The sequence below is a fragment of the Bison bison genome, unplaced genomic scaffold (assembly GCF_000754665.1).
Source record: "Bison bison bison isolate TAMUID 2011002044 unplaced genomic scaffold, Bison_UMD1.0 scf7180017864297, whole genome shotgun sequence".
NCBI lineage: Eukaryota > Metazoa > Chordata > Mammalia > Artiodactyla > Bovidae > Bison > Bison bison.
This window is the reverse complement of record NW_011494869.1, coordinates 9,163,453-9,181,978: the sequence shown is the minus strand read 5'-3', so window position 1 is coordinate 9,181,978 and position 18,526 is coordinate 9,163,453.

Sequence of the window (18,526 nt, the reverse complement as noted above, 5' to 3'; positions counted from 1 at the left end):
ACAAGAGTCTGAGTGAACTCCGGGAGTTGGTGATGGGCAGGGAGGCCTGGAGTGCTGCGATTCATGGGTTAGCAAAGAGTCGGACACGACTGAGCGACTGAACTGAACTGATGAAGGGAAAATAGGGTAAAAGCAGAATCCATTAAATGGCCCCAATTGCATTAGTAGTTCTCTGTTATGTGGCATACAATCATCATGTAGTCTTCAGTACAAGCAATTCTTGATTGACTAAGAAATGTTTATCAGAAGAAGCAAAATTCATGGTGCGTATTTGCAGTCTGATTTGCTCTCCTTCTGTAGCTTTGCTTATATCTATGGAAAACTAGCGAAATGCACCCAGACAGTCTTAATTTCTTTATGTCAGTTGAGTCACAGCAGCAGACATCGGAAGATGTGCTGTAAAATACTCAGTCATCAGAAAAAGCAGTTTGGGATGTGGCAGATTTTTTCTAGCTAAAAGTTTGCATATTTACAAAAGAGTCTGGTGGAACAAATAGAGATGTAGCCAGACCAGCACTTTTAAGTAGGTAGGATTTCAAAGCAGAAAGGCAACTGAAAATAGCAGCCAGTCCTTTCCAGCCCCTTCCTAATAACCCTGTTTCTCATCCCCATGCCCACCACCTAGTAATTGCTTCTCCACGATAAACATCTTTTCCTTTCCTTTTGTTAACAGGGAGGCTTCTGGAATAGTTATACATTTCATTTGGCCCATGTCTGTCTTAAATATCAAGTCATAAGTGAGCAGAAGTAGCAGCAGCATCCTAAGTAGTTACTAGAAGGGAGGTGCCTTCCCTATATTATTACTGAATATAATTACACTCATTTTACGGATGAGGAAGTCGTATGCCAGGTGGTAAACTGTATGTCCAAGTTGGTACAGCTTAGACATTGTGGAGCTTGGGTGTGTCCCTAGAGCCTTCTCGTTCCAGTACACCCTGGTATCTCTCAGATGTAAGCTGACAAGCTTTCTGTCTGCTGAGGTGATAACTTCCTGTAAACTGGACATTGAACATCTTCTAATGTATCTGTATCCTGAAGCCAAATGCATGGAAACCTGTTCAGCTCTGCCCATGTCTGCATGCGCATAGCATCATCTGCTTTGCATATATTCCTCCCGCTGCTTAGAACACGTGTGCCCTTTCATACTCTTAATTCCAGTTTATTTTTTGAAAATTTCATGCTCAAGTGTCCTACCCTCCAGAAACATTTTCCTGATACCCCTCACTGCCCCTTTCTCCCCTGCTGCCAGTATAAACTCAGCATTCTTCCTTTGTGTCCTGTGCACCCGCCATGTGCCTAATTTCCAAGATCTTCCTCACCATACAATGAGGTTATGTTGCCTACAGCCTGTCCTAACTTGAAAGTAGTGTTAGGTCAAAAATGCTTTTAATAAATAACCTTCCCTGGGTGGCTCAGATGGTAAAGAATTTGCCTGCAATGCAGGGGACCTGGGTTCAATCTCTGGGTCAGGAAGATCCCCTAGAGAAGGGAATGGCAACCCTCTCCAGTATCCTTGCTTTGGAAATCCCATGGACAGAGAAGCCTGGTGGGCTACAGTCCATGGGGGTTGCAAAAGTCAGACATAACTGAGCGACTAATGCTTTCACTTCAACCTAACCTACAGAACATAATAATTGAGCCTACCCTACCTTACACATTTAGCCTACGGCTGGGTAAAATCATTTAACACAAAACTTATTTTATAATAAAGTGTTGAATATCCCTAATTTATTGAATGCTATTCTGAAAGTGAAGTACAGAATGGTTGTTGTGTATTGGTCATTTAGGCTACTTTCAGGTGGCTGATTGTGAGCTGAGACTTGCTGCCCTGCCCAGTGTCACAGGGGACTATCAGACCATATGTCACTAACCCTAGAAAATGTCAAAAATTAAGAATTCCAGGTACAGTTTCTACTGGATGTGTATTACTTTTGCACCATTGTAAAGTCAAAACATTGTAAGTTGGGGACAGTATTCAGTAATTGACCCATCATTAAAAATAATTTCTCCCAGGCTCTTATTTCTTAAAGGGCAGAGGCAATATTTTATATGTAGTTTAAGGATACATATTCCCAGGTACATGCATATCCCTGGAACCTGTCACAGACTTTGGCAAGTAGTCTGTATCTATACATGTGAAGGTATAATAAGGATACGTGTCATTCACCTATAGTCACCTGACCCATGGAAGCAGTTACGTGGAAACTCATTTAAATGTCATAATATGCATGTGCGACTAAAACTGTTTAACTAGGATTATTCTTAGCAGGAGAGGGAGAGAGCAAGAAATATGTACAAAAATGCATATGTAAATTATATATATACATATAAATGCACATACACATATAAACTTACCAGTACAGACACACACATATCACAGGTCTGGATGTCTTAATCACACACTGGGTGAGATTCCACATACAGAACTCGCCAGTTTGTTTACCGTATTGGTGCACACGGTATGGATCACAGGCGGCTCTCTGCTCTCTGTGTTCTGCTCCAGACTGTGTCAGATTGGGCGTCACACTACCGTCAGGACATTGGAGAGCCGGGATGCAGACTGCATGGAGAGATGATCTGAGCACGGATTGTTTGGAGAAGAGAATGCTCTGGGGGAACACGACCACTTTGTTCAGATATCTAAAGCGCTGTCAGGAACAAGAGTGATGGGATTCATCTTGGTTGGCCCCAGGGGGTACAAAACCGGGACTAATGGACAGAAACCTCAGGGAGGGAGAGAGCGTGCCACTCCGTCTAAGGAAACATGTGTGGCCCAAAGAGTCTCTGTCGCGGATCTCATGCTCGGAACAGAGCTTCAGTCCGTGTCAGATGCAGGAACTCAGACTGTACATCTCTCTGACAGGTGCTGTCATTATTGCACAGGGGGCTTCTGCTGTGGGTAGGAGAGGATGTTACAGGAACCCCATGATCTCATCTAAATACCAGTTTTAATAGAAATTGTACAGAGTCTCCATATGGAGTCCCATATGCCTCAGACAGAGTTTTATTTTTTATTTTCTGCTACTACGGCTACCACCACTATTATGATTAGTATTAATTGTCATAGAATAGCTGCTGTTTGCAGGGTAGCTACTGTGTAAAAGGCACATATTCCTTTGCTACATACTTTCAGTGTTGCATGCACCATGTCCTTTTACCTGCACAGCAGTCCTGAACGGTCAATGCTCTCAACTGTTCTGCGGTCGTGAGGAACTGAAGCCCTGGGAGAGTGAACAGTCCACTCCTGCTTAGCCAGATACTAGTGCTCCAGCCCATGTATGTCTTACCGTGAAATTAGTTACCTCTCTTCTTTACAGAGAGGGTGGGGAGAAGGAAAGGGAGGAAAGAAGAGGTGAGAAGAAGAAGTCAATGGAGAGCAATAACATGAAAATCCTATCCACTCAGATTTATTTGGGGAAAGGTGATACTCTGTTCCCAAAATGTTCTAATTTCTTGAGTGTCTGAGTGCATATTGCTGGTTGTGTACATTGCCATGATCAAAGACAGGTTTGTTTGATTCCTGCTGTGATGAATCTACTTAATTCTGTGGCCACTGCATCCTTCAAAGGAAGCACTGACTCATAATTGTATGAGAAAGGTCAATTTACGTGTGTGACATATCCACATCTTCTCCTAAGGAGGAATTAGAAGGGACTTAGGTAGGGCAAAACTCTATTAGTCTTTGCCCTGCTTCATTCCGTATTCCAAGGCCACATTTGCCTGTTACTCCAGGTGTTTCTTGACTTCCTACTTTTGCATTCGAGTCCCCTATAATGAAAAGGACATCTTTTTTGGGTGTTAGTTCTAAAAGGTCTTGTAGGTCTTCATAGAACCGTTCAACTTCAGCTTCTTCAGCTTTACTGGTTGGGGCATAGACTTGGATTACTGTGATATTGAATGGTTTGCCTTGGAAACGAACAGAGATCATTCTGTCGTTTTTGAGATTGCATTCAAGTACTGCATTTCGGACTCTTTTGTTGACCGTGATGGCCACTTCATTTCTTCTGAGGGATTCCTTCCCGCAGTAGTAGATATAATGGGCATCTGAGTTAAATTCACCCATTCCAGTCCATTTCAGTTCACTGATTCCTAGAATGTCAACATTCACTCTTGCCATCTCTTGTTTGACCACTTCCAATTTGCCTTGATTCATGGACCTGACATTCCGGTTCCTATGCAATATTACTCTTTACAGCATCGGACCGTGTTTCTATCACCAGTCACATCCACAGCTGGGTATTCTTTTTGCTTTGGCTCCATCCCTTCATTCTTTCTGGAGTTATTTCTCCACTGATTTCCAGTAGCATATTGGGCACCTACTGACCTGGGGAGTTTCTCTTTCAGTATCCTATCATTTTGCCTTTTCATACTGTTCATGGGGTTCTCAAGGCAAGAATACTGAAGTGGTTTGCCATTCCCTTCTCCAGTGGACCACATTCTGTCAGATCTCCCCACCATGACCCGCCCATCTTGGGTTGCCCCATGGGCATGGCTTAGTTTCATTGAGTTAGACAAGGCTGTGTGATTAGATTGACTAGTTTTCTGTGAGTATGGTTTCAGTGTGTTTGCCCTCTGATGCCCTCTTGCAACATCTACCATCTTACTTGGGTTTCTCTTACAAAAAGTTGGCTTAAAGCTCAACATTCAGAAAACAAAGATCATGGCATCCGGTGCCATCACTTCATGGGAAATAGATGGGGAAACAGTGGAAACAGTGTCAGACTTTATTTTTCTGGGCTCGAAAATCGCTACAGATGGTGACTGCAGCCATGAAATTAAAAGACACTTACTCCTTGGAAGGAAAGTTATGACCAACCTAGATAGCATATTCAAAAGCAGAGACATTACTTTGCCAACAAAGGTTCATCTAGTCAGGGCTATGGTTTTTCCCGTGATCATGTATGGATGTGAGAGTTGGACTGTGAAGAAGGCTGAGAACCGAAGAATTAATGCTTTTGAACTGTGGTGTTGGAGAAGACTCTTGAGAGTCCCTTGGACTGCAAGGAGATCCAACCAGTCCATTCTGAAGGAGATCAGCCCTGGGATTTCTTTGGAAGGAATGATGGTAAAGCTGAAACTCCAGTACTTTGGCCACCTCATGCGAAGAGTTGACTCATTGGAAAAGACTCTGATGCTGGGAGGGATTGGAGGCAGGAGGAGAAGGGGACGACAGAGGATGAGATGGCTGGATGGCATCACTGACTCAATGGACGTGAGTCTCAGGGAACTCCAGGAGTTGGTGATGGACAGGGAGGCCTGGCGTGCTGCGATTCGTGGGGTCGCAGAGAGTCAGACACGACTGAGCGACTGATCTCTCTCTCTCTCTAGGTAGGGCAGGTAGGAGAACTTGAATAGGAATTGGAAAGTCAAAGATGGTGAGAAGATTTGGGGATAATATCAGTGCCTCAAGAATAGGAAAATTAAACAGATATCTGAAAACATAATTCTAAGCAATTTTAATAGTCTCTTCTCCCAAGGACCTTAGAAGCTCAATATGGTTGAGCTGGTTCAGACACATATGCCAGCTTTAGTGAAATAATATATGGAAATGTATCACTGAATCAACGGACATGAGTTTGAGTAAGCTCCAGGAGTTGCTGATGGACAGGGAAGCCTGGCATGCTGCAGTCCATGGGGTCGCAAAGAGTCGGACATGACTGAGCAAGTAAACTGAAGTTCTCATGCCTTTTTTTCACGTATGATGTTCTCTTTACATGTCATATATTCTCCAGACATCTTTCAAAACCTGCCACCCCTACCAAGTCATGTTTGATAATGATTTTATGACACTGAGTTGTTTTGGGAAGTGGGATATTGAAAAGGATTGAGGATCTGAGTTGACATTGGTGGAGAAGCCTGGCAAGTTCCCACTACAGAGAAAGATGACTTTCCATGTAGCTTATGAACTAAAGGTGGAGGAAACATTTGGATTACAGATAAGAGTGGAATACTGACATCAAACTGTTAGGGTTGTTTAGGGGATTAAACAAAAAGCAAACGTAAACTGTGTGAAAATAGTAAATACTCAACCTGTGTTTGCTATCTTCTTATAGTAAAAGTGAAAGTGAAAGTTGCTCAGTCGTGTCCAACTCTTCGTGATCTGTTTAGTCCATGGAATTCTCCAGGCCAGAATACTGGAGTGGGTAGCCTTTCCCTTCTCCAGGGGATCTTCCCAACCCAGGGGTTGAACTGGGGTCTCCTGCATTGCAGGAGGATTCTTTACCAACTGAGCTATCAGGGAAACCCACTGTCTTCTTATGGGAAAGCCAATTCATAGCCACTCTTCATAAGAAACTAAACATGTTATTGAAGTTGATAAGAATGAGAAGTCTAAGAAGTATGTGTGTGCGTGTGTGTGTGTGTGTTTATGTGTGTTCAGGGAGGGGGGAATTGCATGAAAAGATCTGTTATAATTGTCACTTCCTAGCTGACTCTGTGGTAAAAAAAAATCCACCTACTAGTACAGGAAATGGGTTCAGTCCCTGGGTAGGAAAGATCCCCTGGAGGAGGGAATGGCAACCCAAGCCAGTATACTTGCCTGAAAAATTTCAAGGAGCCTGATGAGTTACCATCCATGGGGTCGCAAGAGTTTGACACAGCTGAGCATACACACACACACACACACACACACGGAGAAGGAGAGCACAGGAAGATCAAGGCTGTCAGGCTTCAGACTCACAGCCTGTGCACCTTCCCTGCAATACAGTCAGTCCTGTCCAAGGGCAGGGCGGTTCATGGGGGCAGGTCTGGCCTCTGTTTCACCTTCCAGGCCTTGCTGAGACACATGGTAAATCTGTCTGTCATTTCCTGCTCCTCTCTCTTTTGATAGCCACACTTGTCTTCAAATACATTAATATAAGCAGTTCTGCTACAGCCAAACCTTTCTGTTGCCCAAGAATCGTTTATCCCTTTGTGATGATCATCTACCATTTGTTTTAAGGTTTTTAACCTTGTTGCTTCTGCTTTGAGTTCTGAAGACAGGATAATGGGAACTTACCAAAATCCCAACGATGGGTGAATTTCCCAATGTGAAGTTCAAGTTCTTAGGAAAGGAAGCTTGCCTCCCTCATAGTCTTTATCCCTGGAGTTTCTGGTGCAGAACAAGGCACAGAAGAGAAGCTCAGTAAACACTCCAATATCTCCTGGAGTCTGCTTGAAGGAAGAGTCTGTATTCTATTTCACACATTTCTTATTACAAAAACTTTTGCCTTATTCTTAAAGTCTGTTATTGTTAGGTGCATTTTCTTATGTTCCAGTAAATTAAAATTGGTAGCAACTTAATCTTTCTCTCTCCAAACACATTTGTAATGCTTGGTGTTTTTTATCCAGTTGTTCTCTGGGTGTCATATATCATTATACTATGTAGCATTTCTTAAAGAAAAAGCCTACAGAAAGTGTATTTTTTCATTTGAAAATCCTTTATTAGTGTGGCCTATAGCAATTAAAGCTTGAAATTAGAATTAAGGATCATGCATTTTGATGCAAGCGACCATATAGATGTATTAACATTGTGGCAGGGTTTTGCTTTGCAGGCACAAAGTTGTCATTAGGAAATATAATACTCATTTTTTGCCTGATTAATTATAGCAGAGGCATAACAATATATATATTGTGTGTTGGAACATTGTACCATTTGCAGAATTAGAAGTCATGGTTAAGCTGAGGTATGAATCCAAAACATTCTGTGAGAAGCTCACAGAGCAAGTATGAAATTTGCTTTTGAAATATTTTTGGTAAAGAGAATTCATGCACTTAAAATGTGAAGAAATACATGTAAGAACACAGTGCACAATTTAAAATAGTCTTGAGTTCTCCTCTCAGCTTCTCAGATCTACCATGGCTTTTGCTATGTGTAACTTCAGAGGATATTCTGATAATGATTCATAATAAGTAATATGTAACATGTAATATAAACATAATAATAGCTACTATTTTCCTTTTTAAAATGTTTTAAAATTTATTTATTTATTTGGCTGCATCAGTGATGGACGAGAGTGAACATCTTTGCCAGTGGTCAGGTTTTGAGAATCATTTACCTCTAAGTTTCTTTCTCTGGAAGTTTGTGGCTATGATGTGACATAGATAGATTTAATCTTCTATTTTCCTGGGAAGTCACACCCTTACTGTGACAGCTGTACCATGGCATGGGATGCTTGTTCTTGTTTTCTCTTTGGCTGTTGAACTCATGGAAAATGTGAAGCTCTTGTATTACTGCAGACAGTCCTGCTGCCAGTTCCCTTCATTGCTCTTTAATTCCTTCAAGATAGCATTATTTATGTTGTTCGTAGCCAGAATGGTTTGTATTCCCAGCTAGGGGCCAACTTAATGCCTGCTGATACTTAGAAGACAAAGGTTTTAAGGTTCTAGCCTCTAGAGGTTGTGAGGTGAGTTGAGTTAGACTGCCTCGCTTCTGCTCCAAGCTCCATCCTGTACTATGTCAGTTAGGTAAGTGACTTAACCTCTTTGAACCTAATTTCCATCTTCAGTAAAATGAGGGTAAGTATAGTATCTACCTCTTGGGACCATCATATGTACTAAAAATGTAATCCATGTTCAGTACTTAGCACAGGAGCTGGCATGTGGAGAGCAACCAATAAGCTTTGTCTACTGTTTGTAATGGGATGTCTTTAAGACTGCCGATCTGTCAATATCTAATAAAGAAAACTCTTCTGCATTGCCTCACCCAGTGAAATGGATTTTACCATTATTATGCTGAGAGAGAAGCCTTTTTACATACCTTCAGATTAATCAATTTCAGTTCATTTCCCCACCTTCTTGTAAAGCCAGCTTTGACCCTGTCTTTCAACTCAAAATGATGATTTTATAAAAGTTAAAATGAAATTAGCAAAATGGTACTTTTCAGTCAATGAAAAGTCTGTCAGCTGAAAAAGCATGAACAATAACTCACATTTCTCCTACCGCATCCTACATGAAGTTGTGTGTTATCTAACAACAGGGGGATGTTAAATCATACAATGTAAACTTCCTTCCCCCAGTAGCAAGTGAGCTATTTTCATCTTTCTGTTGTGACACCATTTTTTACATTGTGTCAGCATGCTTATTATCAATTTACCTTTTCACACTCTGTGTGCATTTTCTTCCAGTTGGTTGAGATTTCTCCCCCAAGATTGTCTAGGCATTTCCCTGGATGTCCAGGTTGGATTTGTGCTTGAAAATGTGCTTTCTTGTTCAAATACTAATATAATGCAAGCACTACCTATCCAAAAGGCTCATGATATATATATTGGCAAAGAAGTATATAGTGTTACATTCAGCATGTATTCCTAGACATTCTCAAGTAATAATCTGTTTAGCTGTGTTTAACTGATCACTTACAAAACTAATTTGGCCATGAAAAATTTATTTTCACAAGAAGGGGTGTTTCAGAGAATAAGATATTTGGCAGGATTATGGGCAAGATTGATAAATTATGGTAGTTGGCCTGTTTCTCAGGTTTAAAAAGATAATAATAAAGAAGCTATTGCTTTGTCTGATCTGATTTTCCAAAGCCAGTGGGGACCATAAACACGTAACTCTAATCTGGTTGACGGGGCTGGGACTAGGGTGAGGAAATAGAGCTCCTTGCCATAGGTAGATATCCCACCATTTAAGGAGGTACCACAAAACTCAGTAATCCAGGTCATATTTCAATGCAGTATTTTTTTTTTAATGCAAAAATTCTGTGATGGACTGAGTGGCAAATTTCAGATAAATGCAGGATCAATATTATTTTTTTTCTTTTACTTTTGGTGTTAATATGGCTCTGTATGTACCATTACTGTTATTTTCTTCACTTAAAATTTTGGTGTTTTGTCTATCATGGGTTTTTTTGCATGCATTGAAATACTGTAGGCCTTGATTGCTGAGTTTTGGGGAGCCCTTTTGACTTTATGCCAATGGCAAGTGCCTCATCACCTTGCTCCACTTCCAGCTCCACTGTTTGATCCCTGCCCAGTGTACCCAAGGATGGAAGAGCAAAAGCATTTTATCTTGTGTTGAGGTTCTTAAGGTCAGCATTAAGAAGGGGTGGCACATGCATGTACACAGCAGCACTAATTACAATAGGCAGAAGGTGCAAGGAACCCACGTGTCCATCAACTGATGAATGGATAAGTGAAATGTCGTATATACACACAAGGGAACATTGCGTGCATGCGTGCTAAGTTGCTTCAGTCGTGTCTGACTCTTTGCGACTCCATTTACCGTAGCCCACATTACTCAGCCTTAAAAAGGAAGGCAGTTCTTTCACATGCTATACCATTGAGGACAGTTGAGCTAAGTAAAATAATTATACCAAGTAAAATGGTCAGTCCCAGAGAAGACAAATACTATGTGATTTCGTTTCCATGTGGTGTCAAGAGTAGTCAAACTCATGGAAATAGAAGCTAAGCATGGTCATTGCCTGGACTGGGGAAAGAGAAATTGGGAGTTGTTATTTAATGGGTATAGAATTTCAGTTTTGCACAATTAAAAAGTTCTGGAGATGGATTGGACAGCAATATTAATATACTTAACATTACTGATCTTACACCTAAAAATGGTGAAAATGGTAAATTTCATATTATGTGTGTTTTTATCACAGTTGAACATTTAAACAAAAGAAGAAGAAATGGCAGAGGTCAGGGGCGAAGAAACACGTCATCAAAAGCTGAACTTGAGAGTGGGGACAAGGAACCATAAGGCCAGGAAAGGGAAGAAAGAAAACAGAGGTTGGGCGAGTGGCCTGAATGAATACCAGCTGAAGGGCTTCTGTCTGTCATTGGAAACAAATGCATCAAACATATGCATAAAAAATGGGACCAAAGCACATTCATTCAACTTCAGGTGTTTTTTCTGGCTCTTCTTCTTTGGCGACTGTCTTGGGGAAAGAAGACTTGAAATATAAGATCTAAATAGAGATCCTGTCTGTTAATGTACACCTTCACAGTGCTGATGGACTGGCCAGGATGTGCAGCACATTTTGGATGCTTTTATAGAAAAGCTAAGACTTATTTTTCTAATAACTCTTTCATCTGCAGCATCTAGTTGTTCCATTAGGAAAACTAAAATAGCTCGTGGAATTGCTTTTTGTCCTTCTACAATAACAGACACCGCAGTGAGCTCGTCGCTTTGGGATATATGTAGAATATGACGTGGATACAATGAGAAAAGAAAAATGTCTCTTCACTCCACACCCTTTTGGCAGAAGGACATTTTTTGACATCTCCTTCATGTTTCCAGGTCAGAGAACATCTTCCCTTGTGTGAACAAAAGAGAGATAATTTATAACAACATATGCTGAAATAATGTACTGTGATCTCTTTGAGGGCAAATATCATCTATAAATAATTTTAACAACTCACAAAGAGTCTTGGCCATACTTAGCATGGCATTTTTTGTTTTTTTGTTTTTTGTTTTTGGATTGCTTTACTTTTTTTTCACCTGGATACACTAGATGCTGCTGCTTTTGTTGTTGAGGTGGAGAGACACTCTAGATGTTTCTTTTATTGTTGGGATGTGTTGTCAGAGTAGGCTACATTAAAGTGATAATAAATGTCCCCAGTGCTAGTGACTCAGAACATGGAGATTCTGCTTTCTCATATGCTGCAAGTCCACTGAGGGTCAGCTATAGCTCTGCTGTCTGTCATCTTTTCTCTGGGACCCAGGCTAATAGAGCAGTCTTCCTTTGGTTGTCATGACTTCGAGGACAACATGGTGTGACTGACCAAGCTTCTGCTCAGAAGTGACACGTTGCTTTCTCCACAGTTCATTGGCCAAAACAATTCACATGGCCCTTAGAGTTTAACAGAGTAGGCCTGTGTAATCTCCCTTTAGGGACAGTCCCTGCAGCAGCAACACCATAGCAACATTTACTGGCATAAGTGGCAGAAAAGAATAATCTACAGGTGATTGAACAAAGGAAAAGAGAGCTAATATCTCTATAGTTTCCCAGGAACTCTATATGCTGTGCTCATTCAGTTGTCATTCAGGCTTGACCACAACCATATGAGTTCCTTCTGTTGTTCCTATAGGTGAAAAAGCTGAGTTCAGGTTGACTCGGCAACCTGCTTCAGGTCACATTAGAGCTAGAATGAGTTAGAGCTGGTGTTTGAATCCATGGCCAACCAACTCAAAGGCCATGCTCTTCCCAAAGACAACATAGTGAAGCCCACACTTGTGTGTGGACAAAGTGACGTCTGAAACTCTATTTTGAAAACCATTTCTTATTAAAGCAATCCAATATGAATACTCAAATTAATAGACAGATGGAAGGCATATCCTGTAAAAACTTGTGGAAAAGATTAAATTCTGGAAGCAGAGTGGTATTAAAAATAGCAGTTACTCCATGTCATGCATTTTCCATATAAAAAAACATCTGGGCCTCACTGACCATCAAAACAAGGGTGATCCAACTCCTTTAAGGAAAGTAATTTTTTAAAAAATCACTGTATTTCTAGAGTATTTGACATAGGACTAAAACATGTATTTCTAGAAATGGTAACAGAATTAATAAGAATAAATTTATTAATAGTGCAAGAAAAGAGTTTATGAAGATAATACTTTTGCATAAATATTAAAGTCAAGGCTGGCTAAGGAGATGCAGTATTGGAGTACAGCTAGGTTTAACCCCTCTGTGCTGCTACTACTGCTGCTGCTGCTAAGTCGCTTCAGTCATGTCCGACTCTGTGTGACCCCATAGACGGCAGCCCACGAGGCTCCCCCGTCCCTGGGATTCTCCAGGCAAGAACACTGGAGTGGGTTGCCATTGCCTTCTCCAATGCATGAAAGTGAAAAGTGAAAGTGAAGTCGCTGAGTCTTGTCCGACTCTTAGCGACCCCATGGACTGCGGCCCACCAGGCTCCTCCATCCATGGGATTTTCCAGGGAAGAGTACTGGAGTGGGGCGCCATTGCCTTCTCCGAACCCCTCTGTAAGACTGTATAAACAGTCTTGCAAATCTCAGAGAACTTACCACCCTCCCACCCATTCTGTTTTCAGCCAATCCTCTTCTCTCCTCACATTTCCAACTTACAAGCAAACGCTGTCAGAGTCATGTCTGAAATACTGTAAATCCAAACATTCTCCATGTTCCCACAGCTATCTTTGAGTCCAGGCTACTGATTTCTTAACTGACTCTGTTTTGCCTACCTGCTCCCAGCCCTTCCCCCATCACAGCAGCCAGAATGACCCTTTAAAGATCTATCATGTCACACCTAAGCTCAGAATCTTCCAAACGTCCATGAGCTCTTACAGTAAAAAAGCCACAGTCCTGAAAATTGTCTTCCAAGTTCACAAGACTCCCCTGCCACTAACCACCAAAGCTCTGACCTCCTCTCCTACCTTTTTCTCCTCCCTCACTTATTTCAATTCTTACGTGCTTCCTTTTCTCCTTAAAGACCCCAGGTACGCCGAAGCCCTTCGCATCTAGGGTTCTCTGCCTGAATGCTTTTCTCCAGTCATCTGCCTGCAGCCCCACTTCCTACATCCCTCTACTCAAACCTTATCTTTTTTAACAGGCCTTTCATGACCAACACATATAAAATAACTCAATTCAACAGCACTCTGCTCCCTTACCTAATTTCTGGTATCCCAGAAGCCAAGTTATGTATTTATTAAAAAAAAAAAAAACACTTAAAATGAAGTATAATTGAAATATAATATTAGATTAATTTTAGGTATATGTATATATATGTATGGAATCTGAAAAAGAATACTTACATATGTATTCTTTTTCAGATTCTTTATAGGTTATTACAAAATAATGAGTATGGTTCCCTGTGTTATACAGTAGATCTTGTTGGTTATCTATTTTATATAGAGTAGTGTATATATGTTCATTCCAAATGCCTAATTTATCCCTTCCCTCCTGGAAAGGTAACCTTGGTAACCCAAAGTTTGTTTTCAGTGTGTATGTCTATTTCTATTGTGTGTGTATATATATATATATTCATTTGTATTATTTTTTTAGATTCCACATACAAGCAATATCATAGGATGTTTGCCTTTGTCTGACTTACATCACTTAGTATGATAATCTCTAGGTCTATCCATGTTGCTGCAAATGGCATTGTTTTGTTCTTTTTTATGGCAGAGTAATATTCCATAGTATATATGTAACATATTTTCTTTATCCATTCTTCTGTTGATAACACTTAGGTTGCTTCCATGTCTTGGATTAAATAGTGCTGCAGTGAACACTGGGATGCATGTATCTTTTCAAATTAAGGTTTTCTCCAAAACGAAGTTATATATTTAAAGATGAAGGGAGTTTGTCAGTTGCACTGATGTGATTAAGTGCAGTGAGGACTAATGAATGACCATTGTGTTGGTGACAGAAGTAATTGACAGTTGTTCCAGGGGAGTGGTCACATTAAAAACTGGAATGGGTGCAAGGAAGAGGACCAGGAAGGACAGAAATCAAGACAGTGAATGGACATCTAGTTCTAGGAGTTCTTCTGCAACGGGGAACAGAGGTATTGGGCAATAGTTTAAGGAGGATCTGGGATAAAAGAAGTGCTTTTGTTGAAGTGGGAAATGTTACAGTGATCTAGTCTGACAACGATGCAATAAATAGGGGAAAGTTGATAATTCAAAAAAGAGAGAAGATAACAGCAAAAGAGAGATCCTTAGTTAGGTGAGAGAGGGCCCAGGTCATATAGGAAAAACTGGTCTGCAAAGCTTGTAATTTCACTCGTCATACAGAAGCAAAGACACACCTTTGCTAGTAGTGATAGAGACTTCAGAATATTTGGTGATGGGTGCAAGTAGAACTTCTTTTCTGAATATAGCTTCTATTTGTTTTCAGTGAATCAAGAGAAATCATGTTTTTTCCCCAAGTCAAATAGCAATAAATCATAGAGCTGTCTGGATGCCAAGTTCTAAATTATTCTTTCCATGACACCACAATGGTATTACCTAGCCTTTTTCAGAGTAAGGAACAAAAACTTACCTGTGTTTTAGACATCCTCATTTAATGTTAATATTCTGAAGAAAGGTCATCATTCAATTACCAAAGCTCATATTGGAACCATTTTAATGGGCTAGAGGCATGCATTGAACTTTTCTAATTATGCAACAGTTATCTCTTTTAACTGATTTCCTACAGTTTCCAAAGCTTAATAATAATAATAACCTATTTTTCATAGCAAGATTATGGAGATCAGTATTAAGGTCAGCATCAGTAGCACCACTCAGCCAGATTAAGAAATTTCATCATCATTTTACCTTTTGCTCCTAGCATGGTTCACAGGGCTCACTAAATATTTGATAGATGAAAGGAGATCACTTGTCTTATGAATTTCATTACTTCGCTGACTTTCAGTTGAGTTACAGCAAACAGAAAACCTGTCTGAAAGTGGCCTAAATGATACTACTGTTTCAAGTCCAAGACACTTTAATTCATTGACTCAACATCATCCCAGTGGATCAGGTTTCCAACAGCTCCACATGTTGCCACCCTTAATTTAGCTTGTCCGAATAAGGCCTGTTGGCTCATGCAACTGGAATGCTAGAGCCTCAACTAAGGGAACATTTCTGTCTAGTGTCTCTTTAAGATCAAACAGAGCTTTTCCAGAAGTTCTCCCAGGGCCTGACTGTAGTTGGACCTAGATACACCAGATCTTTCAGTTAGCAAGATAAATGAGACTACCATAATATGACCTTAGACCAAGAAAGATTCAGATCATGAGGTTGAGGTAGGCTGTCACTCTGGTGACATGGCCATGTAGGGGATACTGAAGACAAGATCAAGGTGATCAAGGAAGAAGGGAGATGGGAATGTCTGCAGGTGGGCAGTTAGTCATCTCTCATGTCCAACTGGAAGAGCTGGGAACCTAGATTTGACTGATTTAAGAGTCCACAATTTTCTGTCCTTGAGAAAATTACTTATCATTTTCCTTTTTTTTTTTCTTGTCCTTCTTTTCCCCTTTCACCACCTCTTTCTTTTTGTCTTTTCCTCCTCCTCTGTCTCCTCCTCCTTTTTCTCTCTCACTCCGTTCCTTCTCCCCCCACCCCATCTACTTTTGTTCTGAGTGATCCAGGAGCCAATGCCAGTTAGGTAGCAATTCCTCACAAAGTACCCTAAATTATCCCGTAGATGGCCAGATTTTTGAAAAAAACATGGCCTGAGCACAGTGTAGTTCATCTAGGATTAGTCTAGGGTCATCTCTAGGTTTTTTGATCTTGGACTTTATTGATCTTGATTGCAAATTAATTATTTTATCAAGTCATTAAATAGACCTTATACTGATGGGAATTTACATGTGAAACTTAAAATCATATTTGAAGAGGTCATGGATGTCTGATGATGATTCTGCATCAGTGATACCCTGAGTGACTTGAACAAGGTCAAGGTCAGGTCAAGTTTATCTTTTAATTCAAATTGATTGAACGGGAATCCTTCTATGTATGCAGAGAATTTAAATGGTCTCAGGTTCTATCTGATGGGTCCCTCCCTCATCTTACTAATTCTCTGATCTCATCTTCTACCACTTGTTCCGATTGGTGTTTCTTTTACACAGTTCATGTAGTCATGCTCTGTGGCCTTTGTAGTAACCAATCTTTTGTCTAGAATCAATACCACCTTAGTTTGAAGCCTTCCTTGACTTCCATTTACAATTTCACTCTCCTGCCTCCTAAACACTTACACAACCTTTTCCACTTTCTCGATTAGCAACTCCCCAGCCCTCCCCACCCCCCACCCCCGACTCTAAGGACTTTTCAGCACGGGGCACAGTATTTGTAAAGTTATATTCTTCTTTCTTCCCCCTCCAGAAAGTAAGCTCCAATAGGCTGCTTTTTTTTTCTTCTTCTTCTTCTTCTTCTAATTTATTCCTTGTTATATCCCAGTTACCCAGAACAGTATCTAGTCTGTGGTAGAAAATCAATGCTTTAGGAATAAATAAGTAAATTGTAATCCTTATTTTCAAGAAGCTTCCTGTTTATTGGAAAAGGCATGCAAACCAGCAAAACAGATGGCTAATTGAGTAACTGATGAACACAGCAGCCATCTAACCATCCACCAAATGGGTCCCACCGCTTGAGTCTTAAGAACATCCTGCAAAGCTTGGCTCCCTGAGACCCCCTTCCAGCTCACCAGTTTAGCCTGATGTTTTGGGGTGTATTATTAAACTCTTTCATCCTCAGTTTTCCCGTATGTGAATGGATTTTTTTTTTTTTTGAGGAATTAAATAATCTCTGTAAAATCCTTAACACAGTGCTTGATGTAGAATAAGTGCTTGACACATGTGCAGTTTTATAAATAGAAAAAAGAGCTAGATTCTGTGGGGGCACTGGTGAGCTCTGTGTGAACAGTTCAGGAAAACAAGGAGCATATGAACCTAAAACTCAGGAGCTTGGTAGTCATGTATGCCCATTTTAAAAAGGGTGAGTATGTTAAGTTTTTAGTCCCTTGAAACTTTTTAGTATAGGGAGACACACCATTATTCCTCTTTATCTCTGATCATCAATCCATGTTAAACTTAAGTGATTGGTACAGGAACAAAATCACTTGCCAGGTGCTAAAGAACTAGCAAGTGGGATACGCTTAAAGAAGCACATTTACATTTATTTTCTACTGTAATTTTTTCAGGGGCTTCCCTGGTGTCTCAAACAGTTAGGAATCTGCCTGCAATGCAGGAGACCCAGGTTTAATCCCTGGGTCAGGAAGATTCCCCTGGAGAAGGAAATGGCTATCCACTCCAATATTCTTGCCTGGAGAATTCCATGGACAGAAAACCTGGTGGGGTCGCAAAGAGTTGGACATGACTGAGCAACTAAATATCAATATCCTCACATATACAGATGACCCCACCCTTATGGCAGAAAGTGAAGAGGAACTCAAAAGCCTCTTGATGAAAGGGAAAGTGGAGAGTGAAAAAGTTGGCTTAAAGCTCAACATTCAGAAAATGAAGATCATGGCATCCGATCCCACCACTTCATGGGAAATAGGTGGGGAAACAGTGGAAACAGTGGATTCAAAAGCAGAGACATTACTTTGCCAACAAAGGTTCATCTAGTCAGGGCTATGGTTTTTCCTGTGATCGTGTATGGATGTGAGAGTTGGACTGTGAAGAAGGCTGAGCGCCAAAGAATTGATGCTTTTGAACTGTGGTGTTGGAGAAGACTCTTGAGAGTCCCTTGGACTGCAAGGAGATCCAACCAGTGCATTCTGAAGGAGATCAGCCCTGGGATTTCTTTGGAAGGAATGATGCTAAAGCTGAAACTCCAGTACTTTGACCACCTCATGCGAAGAGTTGACTCATTGGAAAAGACTCTGATGCTGGGAGGGATTGGGGGCAGGAGGAGAAGGGGACGACAGAGGATGAGATGGCTGGATGAGATCACTGACTCAATGGAAGTGAGTCTGAGTGAACTCTGGGAGATGGTGATGGACAGGGAGGCCTGGCGTGCTGCGATTCATGGGGTCGCAAAGAGTCAGACACGACTGAGAGACTGATCTGATCTGATCTGAGCAACTAAGTAATTTTCCTTTTGTTTCACATGCTAAGAAGGCAAAAACAGGGAAGTTCAGAATTATAATTCAACAT